The sequence below is a fragment of the Lagenorhynchus albirostris genome, chromosome 7, assembly GCF_949774975.1.
Source record: "Lagenorhynchus albirostris chromosome 7, mLagAlb1.1, whole genome shotgun sequence".
Lineage (NCBI taxonomy): Eukaryota > Metazoa > Chordata > Mammalia > Artiodactyla > Delphinidae > Lagenorhynchus > Lagenorhynchus albirostris.
In genome coordinates this window covers 42747447-42756981 of record NC_083101.1, presented here as the reverse complement: position 1 = coordinate 42756981, position 9535 = coordinate 42747447, and the positions used below count along the sequence as shown (strand labels likewise).

At 46.8% G+C, this 9535-nt stretch overlaps 1 protein-coding gene across 1 annotated transcript in view; it reads right to left on the bottom strand.

Moving 5' to 3' along the window:
• GNA14 (G protein subunit alpha 14) overlaps positions 1 to 9535 on the bottom strand; it is a 195124-nt gene that overhangs the window by 14562 nt on the left and 171027 nt on the right. The gene's annotated exons all lie outside the window — the stretch shown is intronic.

Below are 9535 nucleotides of genomic sequence, written 5' to 3'. Positions count from 1 at the left end.
TGAGATTAAAATAAGATTAAAAATGAAAGTTCCCCGTAACATAATATTTCTGACTTTCACACAATCACTCCTCCTTGTTTTAACATCTACATCAAGATCCAGAACTACACTACATATTCTGTCAAACTAAAATTAGGAAGTAAAATTTCAGTGTTCCGGGCTTCCCTGGTGGCGCAGTGGTTGAGAGTCCGCCTGCTGATGCAGGGGACACGGGTTCGTGCCCCGGTCCGGGAGGATCCCACATGCCACGGAGCGGCTGGGCCCGTGAGCCATGGCCGCTGAGCCTGTGCGTCCGGAGCCTGTGCTCCGCAACGGGAGAGGCCACAACAGAGAGAGGCCCACGTACCGCAAAAAAACAAAACAAAACAAAACAAAATTTCAGTGCTCCATAACGATCAGCTTTGAAAGCATCTCAAAAATTGCATTATAAAGAAAATGCTGGTAAACTATGCTAGAGAAAGGAATGTTTTCTATAAAAAACAAAGAACTTCTGCTTCTGGTAAAGGAAGACTAGGACATTTAGATCAACTCTTCTACTAAGGACAGCTAGAGATGGTGGACAAAATATTTTCAAAAGTATGCTCAAGAATAATCAGGAAACTAATGAACAAGTAAGTAATTGCTGGGCCAGAGTGTAGGGTAGGATGGCATCCAAGGAGTTGAACCAGCATTTGGGAAACCTTTCTCGCTGGGGCTTCTTCTAGAAGAAGGAGCAGTGTGAGGTTGAACAGCTCCTTTTTCAATATTACAGGACGAGGGAAAGTTAGCAAGAGCTAAAGGTTGTTCTAGAAGGAGCAGTGTGAGGTTGAACAGCTCCTTTTTCAATATTACAGGACGAGGGAAAGTTAGCAAGAGCTAAAGGCCCTTAGAAGCCCTCTGGCTCCAGGCTGGGATCCAAGGGGTAGCTCTTAGTGACCTGCAACTCAGCTTGGAATCACCACAATATCAGAAATTGAGTATCCCCAGACACCTGGCAGAAGAAAAGAAAGTTTCTTTTTGAAGCTTGGAAGATTGCATCTTCCTTACCCTCAAATTATTTTTTCATGCGTGTCCAGCACACTAACAAAAAGAACCAAGCATAAGAAAAGACAACTCCAAAAATGAGGTGACAAGATGCAAAAAGATATACCATGCAAACAGTAACCCAGAGGAAGGAGGAATCTATTATCATAAAAATAGACCTTAAGGTTTATTTGTTAATTACACCTCAGTAAAGCTGGGGGGAAAAAGTAGACTTTAAGGTTAAAAGTATAACTGGAGATAGAGATATTTCAAATGACAAAAAGGTTCAGAAAGACATAACAGTTCTAAAGTTGTATGCAGCTAATAACATAGGCTTAAAATATAAATATAAGAAAAAAATCTCTAAGATCTAAACGGTGAAATGGACAAATCTTCATCTTACAGGAAACTGAAACATACCTCTCTCAGTAACTGATAGAATAAACAAAAAATTCAGTAAAGATATACACAATTCAAACATAATCAGCAAATTGGACTTTATGGACACATGTAGAGCCCTATATTCCAAATAACTAGAATATATACTTTTTTCAAGCACACCAAGAATAGTTGCAAAAATGACCATTAATTTGAGATTTCACATTTTCAAAAACTGGTTTTCCAGCTTCATTTGATCACTTTCTAATTCCCATTTCTTTAGCAACTCTTGGCCCCAGCAGGGATGCCACCATTGCCACCAGCCCAGCCGACCCACTGTGCAGGCATCTGAATATTTAACCACTGTTCTAAAGCTACCTAGATTTCTCCTCATAGAAAGGCAGTCTTCCACCACACTCAGAATGGGAAGGAAGCTTTTCTAACCCAATTCAAGATTCAAAAGAAATCTTTATTTCTACTCCAATCTTTGTCCTCCTCTTTCTCCTTATCTCCTCTCCAACAAAAATAAATAACAGAATTCACTGGCCACAAAGCGTTGGCATGAAAAGCCAAGTTACTTTATTTTTTCCTGTCAGTCAAAATTTCAGTGGGTTTAACTTAAAAGGCTCTTTCCAAAGAGTCCTGCCATAAATTACTTTGGCACAAACATCCAAAGCTACAATGAGTGTTAATAACGCAGCTGAGAGATAGAATCTTTGGCCTCACACTGTGTCAACTTGGCGAAGCACGCTCCCTTCCCTGTAGGACTCTGGGTTAGGATCTGCTACAAGAGAAGTTTGAAAGGGATCTGGGAGTCGGGAGAAACAGCGGCCGTCGTGCTCTGAAGGTCAGAGCTCTGCTTTAGTACAAATGCATGCATGTACACACACACACACACACACACACACACACACACATTGTGACTGGTCTTCTGGTCAACCTCACTGATGGGGGGGGTGTGCAGCAGCTGGGCCTCAGCACCCCTAGCTCCCACTTGGACCTTCTCCTTCAACTTCTCCACATCCTGGGGCAGACATACATGCAGGTCCACAGCAAAGGATGCCAGTTTCTGCTGCAAGTCACCTGCACTGTCAACACGGAGATGTGAGAGGCAGATGCGGGTTCCACTTAGTCCCCATGGGGTCCATTCGCCTTCATGGGTTCCCATCTGTCTCTGTAGGTTCCAGTTTGCCTTTGCTCTGGCTCCTTCACATCCAGCTTTTCTCCCCGACTACCAGCCCTGCTGCCCAAACACCAGATATGCAGAGGCAGTTCCAACATCTTCTTCACGGCTCCAACATACAATGCAATCCCTAAAACGAATCCATTATTCCACATCGCTTTGAGTGACTGACTTCCTGATCAAATCAGGAATCTTCCATGCTGGTCCATTCAATTCTCTTTAGGGGCAAAATACCCTATAACCGTAGGTCTAGGTGATGGTAACAGTTTAGGCCTCAGTTGGGGTGACCGAAATGGATCCAAACTCAGCGAGGCACTCGCAGCCAGACTCCATCATCATTCAGTGCACAGTATCACATGCCTGCTCCCTGCTAGATCCAGGCCTGCTTCTGGGAATATAAAGAGGACTGTGGCCCTGCCCTTGAGGGTTCCAAAATGACAGATCCGCACACAAACGCTAAGAGATCAAAGAAAGGGAGACATTTCAATTGGGGGTGAGTGACAGGATGGGCTAAGATTTCCCACCAGAATTGCCCTGATGTTTATAAAGAGAAGGGCTGTGTCTGCCCTTCGTGTACTCATGAATGTGGATTCCCGAGTGTGCTTGTTAAAGGCAGCACCGTGAAAGTGCAGGGACCAGACCAGTTCTTTGCTATATCACCTTTCACACAACATTCCTTCCCCTGAGATGCTTTGGAAAGCACCTGAACTCCCTCAGGGGCCAGGGTCCTGAATATATTCAAGGTAGAGCCCACCCCCCACTCTGCATCCCCCAGAAGGAAATGAGTATATTGGTCCAATGGAAGCTGCCTCTCAGAAAATCATTTGTTTTAGGCCCTTTTAACTGCATGTGCCCAGAGGTCACATATAATAACATGGTCATGTTCCGCAGCAAGTTGGGATTTTCTGTCCCTATCACCTTCTTCCTCCCCCTCCCTCCTGTAGTTGAGAGTTTTTCTAGGTTTTTTTAGCACATCAAAATTGGGTTATGAGAGACTGTTCAAATTAGCAAGAGAAGGATCTGTCTCTTTTGTACCTGTGCCTCTCTGCAGAATCTGCTGGGAGGACTGGAGCGTCTATGCCAGGACACACTCAGGTCCTTCCCACATAAAGCTGGGAATGACGGTGGCCAGGGCCCTGATGTTGGGAAGGCCAGGACTTACAGAGAAAGGCAGAGGGGCAGAAAAAGAAGAGAGACCAGAGGAGCAGGGCTGGGGATGGGTGGGGGGCTTCTAGACCAAAAGATACCCCCCAACCCTCCACCGCCCCCCTTGAAAGGAAAGTAATAAATGCTTTGCTCCCCCACTGGCTTCCTGCAGTACCACGATCAGCTATAAGAAATCTTATTCTCTCTTTGGTATTGGACTCTGTCTGTGGCCCTTCCAGAAAATAAGGCATAATAAAGGCTTACAGATATAAAAAGCACACAGGCAAGGTCTCAGTTCAAGAATAGGCTGGTTCCAATTTAATGTAAAGTTGGTTGTTGGGAGCTCAAAGCGTTTTCCCATTAAGACAAAGATTGCTCTGGGTCCACCGATCCTGTTTTATTTCCCTACCGGGCTCATAGGTTGGGCTACATTTCCCAGTCTCCCTTGCAGTCATGTAACTGAGTTCTGAGTGATGAAGTCCGGGCTGACATGATGCACACCACTACCAGGGCTGGCTTTAAAAACTTCCCATGCAATCCTCCTCCACTCTACCTTTTTTCATTTCTCAGCTGAAAGGGCAGGATGATGAGGGCCAAGAGGAGGGGAGCCTCCAGCTGCAGGAGACCTGGATCCCTGAGGAAATGTGCGGAGCAGAGCCCATCACTCGCCAACTCCCATGGGATTGAGACAGACGTGGCCCAGAAATAAACACTGATTTTGCTAAGCCACTGAAGTTTTGGTGTCGATTTATTTTAGCGGCTATCAAAGTTTACTTTATGCACCCATAAAGAGAAAGAAGAGAAGCAACGTGAGAATGGAGAAGTCCCGGGCTAGCTCCAAGAAACCCACGTGAACCAGCAGAGACAAACCAATGCACTGAAGGCACTGGCCACAGCCAGGGGGCCTAGTGTGGATCATGTGTGATTTTTTAAAAAGCCACTCATCTCTGGTCTCCTCATGTCTGCCATGCCCCCATCCTGCCTCCCAGTGGCTCTCTCTTCAAGGCCCCAGATTCTCAGACCCAAACTGTAGGACCACTTCCTATACACATACGTTCCAAGAGAACGTGAGCACCCAAACCGCCTGATCGCCCTTCTCTCCCATCAAACACTACAGGTCCTCCAGACAGGAGGCTGTGTGGCCTGGAGAGAACGGCCCTGAGCAGTTATTTTTCCTTTACCCGTATCTGAGCCCAAATGTGGTAATACTAGAGAAAACAGGCTAATGGCCCCAACTGTCAGTACCTCGACTGACACCCCACACAGGTTTACTTTACACTCCTTCCCAGTCCAATATGTACCGATGGTGGGGTTGGGGAGGACGCTGCTCCACGCAATTATCCAGGGCCCCAAGCTCCCTCCATCAAGTGGCTCTGCCAGCTCCCAGGGCCCTCAAGTCCTGCAGTGGATCGTCTGCACCCAGTAGGCAGGTGGAGGAAGAGAACGTGGAGCAGTAGGCAGGATGTTTTATGGGCCAGGTCTGAACGTGGTTCACGGGCTAGAACTCGTCACGAGGGGCCATCTGACTGCAAAGGAGGCTGGGAAATGTGGTCCTCCTGGCGGAAGGACACGAGATGTGGTCAACACGTAGCATTGTCTCTGCCGCTCACAGACTCCCAGTCTCTTCTCTTTGTCTCAGAGACCTCCAAGGTTTGCAAGGTGCCCATGTGTGCTTTTGTATAGACCAAGGTCAACAACAGGTGGGCCAGGTCCACCTCCCCGCCTGTTCTTGTAAATGAAGTTCTATTAGGACACAGTCACGCCCCGTCACTGTTGGGCTGATGTCACTGCTACAAAGGCAGCGTCGGGTTGTTACAACAAAGCCTGTGTGGTCCACAAAGCTGACCATAAATACTTATTCGCTGACCCTTTACAGAAAATGTTTGCTGACTCTGGTACAGAATCCAAGGAGGATTCTGCTGCAATCTCCACTCCCTCCTTCATCGAATCAGTGGCAACGTAACTATGAAGCACCCACCCTTTGCCAGCCCCAGTGCTCAGTATGAGACTACAACTATGAAGAAGACTTTGTTTTTATACTCAAGTTTCCAGTCTTTATGGGAATGATGGTAATAGGCATATAGGACATGGAAAAAGAATCCTCTAAAAAAAACCATATTTAATTAGTGTAAAAAGCAAGAGAATTCCACCTAAGTACATTTCCCCAACTCTTCAAAATTTTCCAAGGGCAAAGCCCAGAACTAAGTTGGATTGTGAACCTGCCCTGAGACTGCAAGCATATTGTAACATTAAACGAAAACACCCCCCAGTGGAGAAAGCTGGAATTGTTTCTGATTCAGACTCCTTTTCACAAAATTTAGAGAATGTTCCTATTTCTTTTTTTCCCTTCATTACTTCCTTAAGCAGACCATTGTATTATGTCCCTGTTTCGCAAGGTGTCATATTACATTCTTTGTTTCTGTAAAGTCTATGCTGTGTCAACCAGCCTGGGACCCAGACCAGCTGTTTCCAGAAACCCTGAAATCCAAGACAAGCAGAGGCTGGCCCTGGAGTAGGTGCAAGGTCCCCAGTGTTCTTCCTGGGGCACTGCTGACATTCAAGAGAAGCCCTCCGAGTAGGAGGAGGCCTCTTTAAGGCAACTCCAGAAACAAAAATCCTCCCTCCTACTCCTGTAAAACGGCTTTTCTATTCGAAGGCAAAGGGAAGTAAATACTAGATTCAAGAGTTAATTCAGTAATACCAGCCAGGCAAGCACCTCCAAGGCTGAGCTGAAGAACAAACATTAAGAAATGAAATGCTTCCCCTGACATGGAGCCAGAGCTCTCTCCGGACGTCTCTCTCTTTAAAGGCCATCTTAGGGCCAGGCGTAATTCTAGAAATCCCTTCTGTGTGCCTCGGAGTGACTCAGACTCCACCCACACCCCCAAACACACACCCAGACGTGAACATGAGAACACGGAAAGAGAACACGGAAAATCAGTGTGATGAAGTGGTCCGGGGCCAACTAGAAGCTGGAGCTGGGCAGGAAGACACTGGTACTCTGTGCCCCTCTGCCTCCTCAGGGCACCTGTCCCAGGGGCAGCAGGATGCTGGTTAGAATTCTGGTTCCCAGCCGGTCAGACTTTCCTGTCTCCACCCACAAGCCTTCACGCTCACTGGTCTTGAGCCTTGATTTACAAGACAGGATACACCAATGCAAGGTGAGGGGCTCTTGCGGTCTCTAATCATTTCTGCCATGGGGCTTGCAGTCAGCCCAGCAAAATATAAAGTGTCAGCACAGTGCCCAGAACCCAGTAAACTCCCGACAGATGGAAGTGATTGGGGCCTGGCCCTCACCCACTCCCTCGTGCCTTCCTAAGCGCCTGGGGCTCACGGGCCACCACGAAATCAGGAACACATACCAGTGGTCCTCCTTACTCATGGGTTCTGTATTTGCAACTTCACCTACTTGCTAAAATTTGTAACCCCCAAATAAAAAATCACAGCCAGGGCTTCCCTGGTGGCGCAGTGGTTGAGAGTCCGCCTGCCGATGCAGGGGACACGGGTTCGTGCCCTGGTCCGGGAAGATCCCACATGCCGTGCAGCGGCTGGGCCCGTGAGCCATGGCCGCTGGGCCTGCGCGTCCGGAGCCTGTGCTCCGCAACGGGAGAGGCCACAACAGTGAGAGGCCCGCGTACCGTGCAAAAAAAAAAAAAAAAAAAAAAAAAATCACAGCCATTTACAGACGTGCATACGGCAGTGAGAATTTCGAATCGCTCAGTGCCCACGATCCCAACTGAAGGGGAACTCGGGCTCTGTCTTCTTGTTCAGCTCTTGTACAGTAATCGAGTGCCCTTTCCATGGTCCATTAGGTGTCAGGTTTCTTGTATTTTTATGCTTTTTGCGGGTGACTTCGTTGTTTAGTGGGCCCCCAGCACAGTGCCGAAGTGCCTAGCACGAGAGGCTGGAGAAAATACCCGTGGAGAAAATACCTGTTAGAGAAGCTTTGTTCGGGCAGGAAGGGACTCAGGATAAAACTCCTGTTCATCCACCTATTAGGAGCCTTATTAGGATCAATTCATCTGACCCTGAGGACTCAGTTTCCTCATTGGTAAAGTGACCACAGAGAACTGAGTGGGGGAGATCTTTTCAACGTTAGCGTTTAACGGTGCTAAAGGATGTATTCCTTCATCATTAGGTTTCATAAACACTGAGTCTTGTGGATGCCCTTCTTTCAAAGTGTAAAGGAAAACATAACCACCCTAATCGCGCTTTCTAACCCAGAAGCAGTCATCATAATTTCCAAGAGGATGAGCGAATTACACTTAGTTGGGGACATAAGGGATTGGCACCGTTAAAGAACTAGGAACACACGGCACAGAACCACAAAGGATGAGGGGCCGTTTCTGCTCCTGGGACCCAAGGTTAAGGCTATTCTGGGTTGGCCCTAAAAATCATCAACACGACCTATGCGTCAGCCCACCTCTCTCCTGTGTCTTACTCATCCCCAAAATAACCAGTAAGCATCACAGGCAGGTATCTCCAAGAGACGACGTCACCCCAAACCAATTTCCCTCCCTTATCACATATTCATCAGTAATCCTGGGAGCTCTGGACCTCAGGTTATTCCATCTCAGATGGACTGTGCCAAGATGGCCCAAAGCCACTCAGCTACCCTTCCAAGCAATGACATGAGATTCCTTGCAGTAACCGGGTGAATAAGGAAACCCACTGGGGTCAATGCAAAGTGCCTTCTCCTCAAGCATCTCACAGTTATACAGACACTTAACCAAGATCCATACTTCCCGCCAAAAACTACCAACCCGTAAACCAGCCGAGCACGTGAAGGTGGTAGATATTCGTGTAAAGGACTGAATATGTTCTCTTAAGGTCAACTGAGTGGACTGCACGCTTAACTATGTGCTGGGTGTCATGCTGGATCCCTCGGGGAGTGGATATAAATCGACAGATCCTAACTTAAGAGTGTCACAGTCCAGTAAGAGACGAAGACCATCGCACATCTAATAGCAGCACTGTTTGATCCGGAATCCCTTGGAAATATCCCTGCCCTGTCAGTGGGTGAGGGATCGACATCTAGTCAAGTAACAGTCTCAGATGAGGCCTCAGCACCATCTGCTGAAGTCACCTGCTCTTTGGACACGGGAAGCATACGGATGTAGCTTTAAGCAGCGACAAAGAAGATCTGCACTCCAGACCCTGGTAGAGAATATTTATCAGTAATCTCTCTGCTGTCTGACTCTTATCAAATGTTGAAACAAATCATATTGATGGATTTTTTTTCTGAAGTACACATAGTCCAGCTATGCCTTTGTCCGTATTTCCCAGAGGGCTATATTATACAGACCATGACTCTACAAAATGTTGTAGGTACACACAAAGAAGTTCCTTGTCCAAATAAGTTTAGGACAAGGTCTGAAACAGTTACCCACTTTTTTTTAACTTCAGGACTTCTCAGAAGTTGTGTGTGTGTGTGTGTGTGTGTGTGTGTGTGCGCGTGCACGCACGTGCGTGCGCATCACATGCGCCCTGATGGGGCAGGGATCTTGGTCTCTTTTTCTCATTGATGTACCCCAAGTGCTTGGAGCAGTGGCTGGCACCTCAATATTGTTGGAATGAATAAACAAATGTTGCATGAAAATCATTGTATTTAGTCAATACTGATAGAATATATTAAATCAAAGAGCAGTGTGTATTAACAGGATATGACAGTTCATGAAATTGTGTAACTGTGCACGCCCAATTCTCAAACGTTTCATCACTGGAATGTTTCACCAGAACATTAAACATGAGAATGAGAATGCACATATGCACGTTAGGAAAAAAATCCCTGAAACTACAGCAGGACTCCATCAACAAACGCAGCAT